Genomic DNA, 12,293 nt, shown 5'->3' on the forward strand with positions numbered 1-12,293 from the left:
AAAATCAACTATTTCACAAACTAAACCGTAGGCGAAACAAATTCACCTAACTAATCCTTTTATGTAGCGCTGACCTATTGAGTAGCGCCTAACTGACAGCCGCTACACTCCTGGCCAGTGTGGTACCCTGGGGCCAGACTGGGCCTCATCCCTGGTTGTGCAGCACCTAGGTGAAAGGAGCTGTACTACCTTGTGCAACGCCTAGGTGAAAGAAGCTGCACAATCACTTATGCATTTGTTTAAGTCTTACCGAAAAAATTGATTCACACACATATTACACACTGTATTTGTAGTTTCTGCAGATTAAAAGAGTGTAGTGCCTAACGCTCAGGCACTACACCAGACAGTGTAGCGCCAGTCACTACACCAGACAGTATAGCGCCTAGCACTCAGGTGCTACACTGCCACTTAGCATTTTCCAGCCAGTTCCAGCCTGCTGAAACCCTTCTGTAAACTTTTTTTTATGTTTGCTACATTCCTTGGTTAATTTGGCACAACATATTGTTATTTGTACTGAAAAAATGGTGTTTGTTTGTGTGTTTACCAAAGCATGACAAGGCAAAAGTGGTTCAGACACTGCTATTTGTGAATGGGATAAAAGACACTGCTCCAGACAGGCAGACACTATTTGGCACTCGCCTTCCCACTGTCATTGGCGGCTCATATGCATATGTTGTTCCAGTCCTCTCCATAATCCATGAACGACCGCTTGCACAAATAGCGGATGGCCATACTATAAGTTTCAAATTATTCTTCCACATTTTCTATCTTATAACAAGAATAATGGCAACTCGAATAAGCTATCTCACTGGTGCAAATATTCATGTTATGCATTTCAGTTTATCTTTTGTTCTATCTGCAGAGGTTCCTTCAGACAATGAGAGCGACACAAGGTGCGTTGATAGTGTGGTCAAGCATTCAGATAATTCTTGGTTATAGCCAGTTGTGGGCAATATGTTCGAGGTACAACAAAGTACCACTTCTCATTTAGCTGACGTGCTAGCTTTTTCAGTCCAAAAGTTTAAACATTTATTTCTTGGCTCATGTCAGAATCTTAGTCTGTTAAAAAATTTATACTGAACCTGACTGATTATTTGCTTCAGTTTTAGCAATTAGCATGCCATTTTAACATGTGTTCATATACTGGACCAAATATGCAATTATGGATATTTTGTTCTTGCTTTTTTGTTATACTATCCTGGTCCCTCCGGCCCTCCGTTACCCGTCCACTTTGTGTGCCCATCAGTTTGAATAATGGGGGTCACTTTACATAAAGCGTAATATGCCGATGTGTTAAACAAAGAGTGGGCAAAATAGTCAAAAGTTGTTGGAACATGGTAACTATTACCTTCATCCTGGTTTATAAGTCCTTTTTGTATTTTATGCCAAATTTTGACTAGAGATTTAACTAACAAGATATTAATGCATGTCACCAAAAGTTATATCGTTGATTTGTATTTGAACATAGTTTTCAATTTAATTACTTTTTTGACATGCATTAACATTTTGTTAGTACAATTTAAAGTCAAAATTTGCCACAGAATAAAAGGGGCTAATAAACCAGGACAAAGGTAGTACCTTTGCATCTAAGACAAGAATAAGAACATTAACAGTATGCCGATTGTGCAGCTCCTTTCATCTAGGCGCTGCACAACCAGGAGTGCGGCCCGGTCTGGCCCTGGGTGCCACGCTGGCCAAGAGCGTCATGCACTACTTAGTGTAGTGCAGTGCCGGCCTGTCAAGCGCTACACAAAAAGATTAGCTGGTGAATTTGTTTCGTCCACTGCGAAAGTTTGTGAAATAGTTGCGCCTTGAGGTCAGTTTTGTCTATTTTACCGTGTATGTCACTGTTTGGTTCTCGTTTGGTCGTCAGTCGTCACTGTCTAGTCATCTCAATCATAGGTAGATGCACTGCATGTATGTCTGCCTTTTGTTTTGTAAGTTGCCTTAGTTCGATATTGTTATGATTTTTAGTTAGACGAAGTGATCGATCGATATGGTCACAAGATGGAAGACGGATAGCAAGAGGCCGTGTGTATGTCCCCTGTTTCCAGCAAGAATATACTAGCCTGAATAGACCGACCAACCAATCTTCCAACGATAACAAAGCCACGAATGCACGATGCAGTGCGCACAAGTACATAGTACTACGTATGTACTCCCTCCGTTCCCAAATAATTGTCTTTCTAGCCATCTCAAATGGACTACAACATACGGATGTATGTAGACATGTTTTAGAGTGTAGATTCACTCATTTTGCTCCGTATGTAGTCACTTGTTGAAATCTCTAGAAAGACAATTATTTAGGAACGGAGGGAGTAAGTATTTGTATGTGATAATACACTACAAATAGCTGATTATACCAACAAAAAACCTGCTAATAGCTGACCTGTTGCAAGAGGAGGAATTGAAGGAATCTCCTCCTTGACACACTCCCTTCCACCGCGCGGGCACTGGCCCTAGCCCCTCGTCGCTGAAGCTCCTCGACTCCGGCCAGATCCCTGCAGTTTCAAACAGCGGCTCTTGTCAAATGAAACATCGACACGTGAAGGCTTTAGTTGATTGGCCGGAAGCACGCAAGTCAGTAGAGAGCCTTCTCACCGGAGTCCAGCATGCCTACGATGACATTCTCGCCGGCGTGAGCGCCGGACGGCAGCCAGCCCTTGCTGAGCCCTTCCTCCAAACCCACAAACTCCCAAGACCTCGTGGTGTGCGGGGACCACCTCCCGTCGCTCCGGAAGGCAGACACTACCTCAGTCCTCTCTGCCGGACACGGCACATGCATCAGCCAAACGCACGCACAAAGACATACAGGCAGCGGTGGTGGATTAATCACAGTATTATTATTTATCGTGTATGGATTTTGGAGAAAACCCTAGTGTCACCGTAGACAGACACTGCCTCAGTCCTGCCGGTAGGACACTACCTGAAGGCTTTGTGGCTTGGTCGTCCTAGAGAAGGGCCGCGAAGCCATTCAGGCTGTGCTTGTAGCTGTACAGCAGCGACGCCCGTGCCTCCTCCTCGCTGGTGAACCACAGAGAGAGCGTGTGAATGACTAGCTGCACGAAGCCGGACTCGCTAGTGTCCATTATCAGCAAGAATCACCCGGCAAATGTAGAGGACGTGCGCGCCGCCATGTACGATCATGGTATGTATGCATACGTTCCTTCATTAATGGATGTGTGTGTACCTGCCCTTGACGGAGAGGAGGAGGGCATGGTGATCATCAAGGATGGTTCCCTTCGACTTGGCTCCGGCGTGCTCGCCCAGATACACTATATAGACCTGCCCACAACGGCGGTACGAAAGTTCAGTATCCGTCCCTTCCGCATAGCATGCAGCTCACACAAAATTAAACATAAATAAGGGGAGTTATTAAACGATACAATAGCATCATGAACGGCAGGACGGAGCCGGCCATGATCTAATCAAACTAAACCCGTGAGAAATATGTTGATCAACAACGAAAAATGGATTGATCCAGAGGATGACCTGGCTTTGCTTGGTCGTCGAGGCAGCGGCAGTGAAGAGGGAAAAGAGGAAGAGGAAGAACACAAGTCCGGACATGGCTGGTTGTCCGCTGCCCCCTCCTGTCGTCTTCATCGGCACGCCGTAGCTCGCTCTGTGCTTCGACGGCTTGGAGGCTGTTTATATGTCCACTATACAGACACAGGTTCTGTGGCGAGGCGATGGAGAGGGCAAAAGGGACATCGGCGGAATAGTTTGACTCTCTCTAGCCCGCTTGAGACGATACTATCTTTTGCTTGTATTTTATGGAAGTACCTAGAACTCATCTAGATGAGACGTAATTTGGTCTCATTCACCTGAAAAATAAAAATGGATACAATCCACGTCAGCACACACGCATCTTATAGCACCATATCCAATGGCTATAAAAGGTGAATAAGACCAAATTAAATCTCATCTATATGAGTTTTAGCAAAACTGGTATTTTATTATTTGTAATTTCCTGCTCTCTTCCCTGTATTCCTTTTTCCTTTTGGCGGAAGAATCTTCCCTAGCTTCAACTTGAAGCTGTGATGAGTTAATTAACTTGGATATTTTGGTCTGGATTCGATATATATACTCCCTCCGTCCGCGAATAAGTGCACTTCTAGTTTTTGTTTTAAGTCAAAGATTTAAAACTTTGACTACCTTTTTAGGAAAAAGTAAAAGCATTGATGACTTCAAATTAGTATCACTAGATTCATCATGAAATGTACTATGATAATATATCAATTTGATGTCATATATGTTACTACTATTTTTTAGAAAATTGGTCAAAATTTTAAAACTTTGACTTAGAACAAAAGCTAGATGTACACTTATTCGCGGAGGGAGGGAGTACTCTTCACTCTTGGCATTTTCACCAACAATAAAAAAGCTAGTCTGGCACTCATATCGCATCCACTAGTGTCTTATTTCGAAGAATAATCCACTAGCACTTTAGCTACATGTGAGTCAGCTGAAAATTCTTTTTGGATCAGTCGATTTGTGGCCATCCGATTCTGCTTTGAGATTTGTGCTGTTTGGTTTTTCTCCGTGTCGTTTCAGTGGTGAGTTGGGTTGTGTGGAATCAATTGACCCCTTTTTTCGGTCAGTCGAATTGCTTATTGGGCTCGTTCTCTACTTTGGTTGCGCCATTTTGGCTCCCGCCGCCCGTTACCAGGCTGAGCCCAGCATGCGTTGCCTTGTTGCCTTCGCCTTATCTCTTCGGTGCGTTCCCCAGTTTGCCTGTCAGTTACTTCCCCTACTCTCAGTTGCTCTCCTCTTCGTCTCCTCTTCCGATCCAGAGCTAGGGTTCATCGAGTTTTCCTCTCCTTTGTGTCCCCCCCTCTCACTTTCTCGTCTGATCTACTCTACTTTTGTGGTTATTTAGCTGTTAGTTTTGTACCTTTTGTTGTTCTATATGCAGGATTTGCTCTCGGGGATTTCTTGGGTTAGGGATCTTTGTGCTCCATCTGCTTGTTCAGGTATTTTACCTGCTCAATCTTTTTTTCTTATCTTTCTATGTCTTTTGTAATGTTTCGTGGTAGAATGAGATGTATGGTTAGGGTTCTTGTTTAGCATGCTTTGGTTAGGGTTTTCGTAATCTTCCTTTTTTCCCTTCAATCTTGCTCTTTTGGTTAGGATTTGTGTCTTCTCTTCCCTTTTTTTCTTTTAGAATAAGTTGCTATGATATCTGGTGGAATAGATGTGCGGTAGTTTGATTTTTTGGGTTTGGTTTTTTATGGCTTGGGTAGGCTTGTGCTATAGATTTATTAGATTTCTGGATATTTTGTTGATTTGGTGTGATTGAAGAATAGGAAGTGAGTTTCTACGTCTTGAACTGTTAAATCTAATGTGTGTAAGGTTAATCTAATGTTAAATCTAGGTCTTTGTGGTTCTTACAATGAGCTTTTTTCCGGACCTTCTGTTGAGAGTTTTGTTAAAGGTCCTCTTTTTTTAAACTTAATCCCCTTTAATTTGTGTTTCTAAATGCTCATAGGCTTAACATTACTATATTCAACTTCGTAGGCTTAGCTTGCTCATCAAATTCTTTATTCAGAGTGTTTTGTAGGAGATTTATAATCTTTCGAGTATCCATGTACTTACAGTAATCCTAAGTGAATTACTAGTCATGTATATTATTTATTGAATTTTATTTTTGTGCATGAAAAATATGTATTCTTCTCGCAGTTTTCAACTGTTGTAAATTAGAATGTACTTACCTTTGTTGCTAATATACCTTTTACTCCATGTTGATTTTGTTCTTGCTGATTTTATTTGTGTGCAAATTGTGTAGCCCGCATGTGTAAATCTACAATAATTAGTATCATGACATAGCAGTAAGTCATAGTAGCAATTGTTGGATCCCATGATATTCAAAATATATGATATGGTATTCCCAACGTCTGCAAATTGCTCCAAGAATGGCTCTCAGCCAAGACACCTACCACATTGTTTTCTCTTAGTGTTTTTAGAATATGCTTTGCCGCAGCTTGTCAGTGTTGTGTATTTTGTGAACCCTTCATGTGCAACTAAAGACAGATAGTACTTTCCGAATATTGTAGACATTGGGAATACCATGTTCAATTAGTACTTTATGAATATTGTAGTTACAATAGGTGCAACCTATAGTAGGGGTGGGTGTTTTTGCACCCAAAGAAGGAGAGCAACATAGAGTAGGAATGTATGCTTAGGTCTGCTTTTGTGTGTGCATATTTTTGTATGCTTGATGTGGTAGCGTTTTAACTGTTGTAAATTAGAATATACTTACCTTTGTTGCTAGTATATATCTTATACTCCGTGGTAGCAATGGTTGGATCCCATGATATGCAAAATATTTTTTCTATGGTATTCCAAATGTCTGCAATTGCACCAACAATGGTTCTCGGCCAATACTCCTACTAATCTATTGCTCTATTTCTTTAGAATATGCTTTGCTCTAGTTTGTAGATGTTGTTCCTGATAATGATGTTGTGCAAGTTCCTAATCATTCTTGTGCGGTTGAATGGTTTGATAGTTCCATTAGTTTTTCTAATAGTTTGATAGTTTGACTAGTGATAGTTAATTCTATTATTGTGAGATAGTTGCCGTAGTTGGTGAGAGCTAGTTGCATTGCTTATTGCTTGCTATTTTTTCTATGAGCTTTGTGATGTTGTTTAGTTTTAGGTAGTTTTTATTGTTGTTGTTGCTATAAATTTACCTAGATGCTACCCTTTTAACCTATTTTGTGGTTTTCCCTTTGATGAGTTCCCTTTTTATATTAAGGCTTCTTTTTTTTATTTTATGTGGGCATGGTTTGCCCTATCTGCCATAATCCGGATGGACCCTGTGAGCCAGGTGATCTAGTTCTCCATGAGTTTGACGTTGTCCTCAATGAAAGTTGCTTTAGGCACATGGTGAGTTGATTTTATTGATAAGTGTAACATCTTTTCAATTTCTTACTATTTTAGTATGTTATGGTGATGTAATTGTGAGTGTAATTAATATGAAATTCAACTAATAAATTAATTAGTTCTCCAGTTAGAATTTTAATACGAGGTTGATATTACTATTTTTTGCTTCATTTCTGCTTATAGCTTGCTGAATTTGGTATTGTGCAATTTGTGAAGTAATGTTTTGCATGTTTTAGGTATTTTAGTATCTTATAGGTGATGTCATTGTGAGTTCAGTTGGTATTCAACTTATAAATTAATTAGCTATTCAGTTAGAAGTTTAATATGAGGTTGTTATCATTAATTCTTTGCTTCATTTCCCTTTTTTAGAGCTTGCTCTATTTCGGTTTTGTGCAATTTATCCAGTAATGTTTTGCATTCTTTAGGTAAATTCAATCTTATAGGTGACATCATTGTTAGTTGAATTTTTATTCATCTTATAAGATAATTAGTTCTCCAATTAGAAGTTTAATACGAGATTGATATTGTTAATTATTTGCTTCATTTCAATTTATGGCTTGCTGAATTTGTTATTGTGCAATTTCTTTAGTATTGTTTTGCATTTTTAGGTAATTGAGTATCTTATTATATTTTTATATTTATTTTATATTGCAGTACATTCCCTACAATTTTAGAGCTTTTGTAGCTTATTACATTGATGAGCAGAGGGATGCTGCTATGATGTTACAGTACAAGAAGGTTGAGCCTACTCTTCTTACTTATGAAGGAAGGTCTTACCCTCCTTTGTTTAAGCATTGACCCAATTTAGCAAGTTTTATGGCAATGCTTGGTTGAGTTAACTATGACTATGGTCTTCGTGCTGGAGACCGGATAGTGTTCTCTCTGGACCATATGACCTTTGATCTGAAAGTGGACACTTATCGGGGTGCGGAAAGGTTGCTTCCTATTCTTTGTGTTGGTAAGTTTTTGAATTTTTCAAATTAATTTAGTGGGGTTTAAAATTTTCATGCTTAATATTATATGTAATATGTGTATAACTTTTTTTGGTTTTGTTTTGTAGCTTTTGAAAATTTGTCTAATGATAATTACCAGTATGTTGGCTATGCTGTCTTCTCTCAGCAAATAGCGTTTAACTATCGTGAGACCCGCTTCTTTCTTTGGTGTCTCTTTCAAGACAATTTCCTGCGTTGCCGCCCATTTGTGCATCTCATGACTGTCACCAACATCACACCAACATCAACTGGCATATCATGGTGGGTAAGTTGTTGTGAATGATTTTGCTGTTAGTTTTTGAAGGTTATCTGATTAGTTGAACTTTTTGATTTTCTAGTTGAGCATGAGTGCCTGGTTAGTCTATATTTTTCAGTGTTCATCTTGCTATTTAATTATTTTATGAATCTTTAGAGATCAATTTAACCTTATATTCTTTTATTTTTTGTTTATTTTTAGAAAATCCCCAAGACTGTTGTTTGAAGCTTGAAGAGATTTGTTGATGTGCCGAATGCGTTTGTCACTCTGGTAGCTATGGATGAGGGTGTGCATGTAATCACTCCTTCGTCATTTTCTATTAGCAAGCAAGATGGGGGGATGGTGATTCAGAACAACACTTTCAATGAGTTCTTCTCAGCCGCTTCTCTTATTGAAGGCAATGTTGTTCTCATCACATTCAAAGAACCCATTTACAGATCAGTGTCCATTGTGTTGCAACAGATCATCTACGTGCAAATGCTATGCTTCTGACCTTGATGCAAGTGATAGTGGTAGGGGAATGACAGTTGGTGGTTCCGAGCTTGATCTTTTGGGGGCAAACTATGTTAGTTATATGCAATTATGTATGGACTCCCTTTGGAATTATGTTCAGATGCTTAGTTGTGTATGAACTAGTAAGGTGACCCGCACATTTGCGCGGCTAGATTTATTAATTATTATTCTTGTTTGTGATATAGACTTTAATATGTTATTGTGCTATTAGATAGATAATTTCAATTATAGAAAACTTAATAACCAAATTACTTATGGAATTTTGTTGTTCTCTCAAACAATTTGTTGCCCACACATTTGCCGCTATTCAACTTAATTTTAAAAATAATGATTTCTAGCAACAACAAAAAAACCTTGTAGTGTATTCCTATATTAGAGTGTTTGTGCTATTTTTCCTGCCCCGTGTGGCTTGCTACTCATACCCAGTTAATTCACCACTACATAACTATACTTTGTCCAAAACATTTATCAAGGATTTTATGTTTTTGGTAATATTTTTTGTCTTATATTGAATAATCCTACTTAAACTTTGTATTCGCTTTCCATCTAAGGCGTATATGACCATCACAATTGCTGCAACATTTCACTTTTTCTTTGTCTCAACATAACTTTACGTTGCCTTGAGTAGCATGAAGGCTAGTCCAAGCATTTGTGCAACTATATGTAGTGTATATTTCTACATTATACTGAAGTTTCCGATGATGAGTTAAAGTACGCACGATTAACAATTGAGGCCTTATGTGTCCTAACTTGGTGGAACTTGCTTTATTCTCAACTTGACTGGTTAACATACCTATTTCAAACTCGGACAAAGATCCACGATGTAACTTTTCTTGGATCGAAAATGGACTTCCCAAATGAATGGTTGTAGCAAGCACTTCGTGGATTGACATTGTAGCATGGTTACTGTAGACATTCATTAACATGGGTATTGTTTCTATGTGGCCACTGATTCTCAATCAGAAGCCGAGAGAGGTGAAAAAGTCCTAGAAAAAGGTGATCCACTTTGCTTGGTCCTTTATAGGTTTGACATTTTGGTGAAATGTCATTATAAAAATGTGACTGAGATTTAAGAAAAAAGAAACTTAAATAGATAAATCAATCCCGACAATGCTTAAATGGAAAAAATCTTACACTTGTCACTTAATATTGGTCCAACAACCTAGTTTATAGCCTCCATATTACTAATAATTCCTACCCAATCGCTCGAATACTTAAAATGACTCAATTTTCATGCACTCTATACTTTGAACTATAATGTATGTTGTCCATCTATACTTAAAATGACTCAATTTTCATGCACTCTATACTTTGGAAGAAAAAAAATTCTTTTGGCAGTGAATGGTATGTAAAATTGAGGGATGTATCCGGCTTCTCGAGAAAATGGGTTATAAGTAGTAAGAAATGGGCTGTAAATTTTTAAACCAAAGCCAACCGACAATTACATTCGAATTTCGTTTTTTCTGGATTTCAATATTTTAAATTTCATTCATTTTTTGCGTAGATTCTTTTTGTATTTTATTTTGATATAATTTTTTAAAATTTATTTTAATGTGACTCAAAATGTAGTGATTAAAAGAGTTCGGACCCCATCGAAATATGCAAAATTTTGTATATGGTCTGTAATGCTAATAAAAGGAATATGGGCTTCAAAATATATTTAAGAATTAGCAAATGTGTTGTAAATTATTGAAAATAATGGCAAATGAGTTGTATGCTGATTTCCACAGATTTGGAGGTTGACTTCTAGGCCTACTAGGTTGACGATGATGCTGCCCTAAAAAAATTTGACGCGTACGCAAGGCTTTGTCAACTTAGTCAACACAGAGCACTGATTGTTGGATGTCCATCCAACGGCCACCGTGGTTCTTCAATCTCTGATCTTCCTGCTCCAGCCGCCAAATCCAGCGCCGGCGGGACTGCCTGCTCCCTCCTCCCATGGCCGGCTGTGCTGTCTTCAGGCCATCCCTTTACACACCCGCACCTCCTGTTATTTTCCGGCGACGTTAGCCTCACACCGTAGCCGACCAGTCATCCCTCGTACTCCATGAGGGAGTCCTGGACTAAGGGGTCCTCAGGCGTCCGGCCTGTTAGCTATGGGCCGGACTGATGGACTGTGAAGATACGAAGACCGAAGACTGTACCCGTGTCCGGATAGGACTCTTCTTGGCGTGGAAGGAAATCTTGGCAACGGAATATGTAGATTCCCTTCTTTGTAACCGACCTTGTGTAACCCTAGATCCTCCTGGTGTTTATATAAACCGGAGGACTTAGTCCAGATAGGATACTCATTACCGTAGTCATACATGCTAGACTTCTAGGGTTTTAGCCATTATGATCTCGTGGTAGATCAACTCTTGTAATACTCATATTCATCAAGATCAATCAAGCAGGAAGTAGGGTATTACCTCCATAGAGAGGGCCTGAATCTGGGTAAATATCGTGTCTCCTGGTGTTTATATAAATCGGAGGACTTAGTCCGGATAGGATACTCATTACTGTACTCATACAGGCTAGACTTCTAGGGTTTTAGCCATTATGATCTCGTGGTAGATCAACTCTTGTAATACTCATATTCATCAAGATCAATCAAGCAGGAAGTAGGGTATTACCTCCATAGAGAGGGTCCGAACCTGGGTAAATATCGTGTCCCCTGTCTCTTGTTACCATCGATCTTAGACGCACAGTTCAGGATCCCCTACCCGAGATCCGTCGGTTTTGACACCGACATTGGTGCTTTCATTGAGAGTTCCACTGTGCTGTCGCTAAAAGGTTTGATGACCCCTTCAATCGTCAATAATGACGCTGTCCAAGGAGAAACTTTCCTCCCCGGACAGATCCTCGTGTTTGGCGGCTTCACACTACGGGCCAACTCGTTTGGCCATCCGGAGCAGATTGAAAGCTATGCCCCTGGCCATCAGGTCAGATTCAGAAGCTTGGACTACGTTGCGGACATCCATGGGGACTTGATCTTCACCGGATTCGATACCACAGTAGTCGCTCCTGGTCACCCTGATGATCATGACCTAAATCTATCATCAGGCCGCATCCAGGAGATTGCTCCTGTAACCGCTCTGTCCTTAGATTCGGAGCAAGTTGCGCCATCCAAGGACGGGTGGATCAACCCCCCACGAAGGCCATAGATTCCACGATGTTGGAGCCGCACATAGACTTAACCTCTCACGATGTCTTTGTCACCAGAACCCCGGACTCGTCTCCAGCCGTAAGTTCCGAACCACGTGAGCCCGCGGATACCGAACTTGATCGTTTATCGATCTCGAATTCAGCACCGCAGACATCTTTCAGCACTCGTCTTTGGGCGATGTGCTAAACTCATTAAAGAACCTGTCCTTGGCGAAGGACTCATAGCCAAACTATATCCGGCTCGAACTAGGGGTTGACGGTGAAGAATTTTGCTTCCCACCCGCCACCCACTTCATAGCCATGGTCGAGGATTTAATCGACGAACTTGATTACGACTCCGAGGACATCGACGGTATGGACGACGATGCCGGAGAAGAAGAGGCCCAGAACCCGCCGTTCACCGGACGCTGGACGGCCACTTCCTCATATGATGTATACATGGTGGATGCACCAAAGGAGAACAACGACGATGACAAGGAAGATCCTGCTGAGGATAAGCCTTCTGAA

General features: G+C 40.3%; 1 long non-coding RNA gene and 1 pseudogene across 3 annotated transcripts; one reads left to right on the forward strand and one right to left on the reverse strand.

Moving 5' to 3' along the window:
* The window catches only part of LOC119268955, a 12,740-nt pseudogene extending 9,137 nt beyond the window's left edge, over window positions 1-3,603 (reverse strand).
* Window positions 3,604-4,729: 1,126 nt separating this feature from the next.
* Window positions 4,730-8,834, forward strand: LOC119268957. 3 transcript variants are annotated; one of them, XR_005133381.1, is made up of 5 exons: window positions 4,730-4,973; window positions 6,754-6,884; window positions 7,536-7,839; window positions 7,942-8,134; window positions 8,331-8,834. It is a non-coding gene; the product is annotated as an uncharacterized LOC119268957 (long non-coding RNA). The 3 variants fall into 3 exon arrangements; XR_005133380.1 differs by having other exon boundaries at window positions 6,826-6,884; window positions 7,942-8,138; XR_005133379.1 differs by having other exon boundaries at window positions 6,826-6,884.
* Window positions 8,835-12,293: the final 3,459 nt, after the last annotated feature.

Source organism: Triticum dicoccoides, chromosome 3A, assembly GCF_002162155.2.
Source record: "Triticum dicoccoides isolate Atlit2015 ecotype Zavitan chromosome 3A, WEW_v2.0, whole genome shotgun sequence".
NCBI lineage: Eukaryota > Viridiplantae > Streptophyta > Magnoliopsida > Poales > Poaceae > Triticum > Triticum dicoccoides.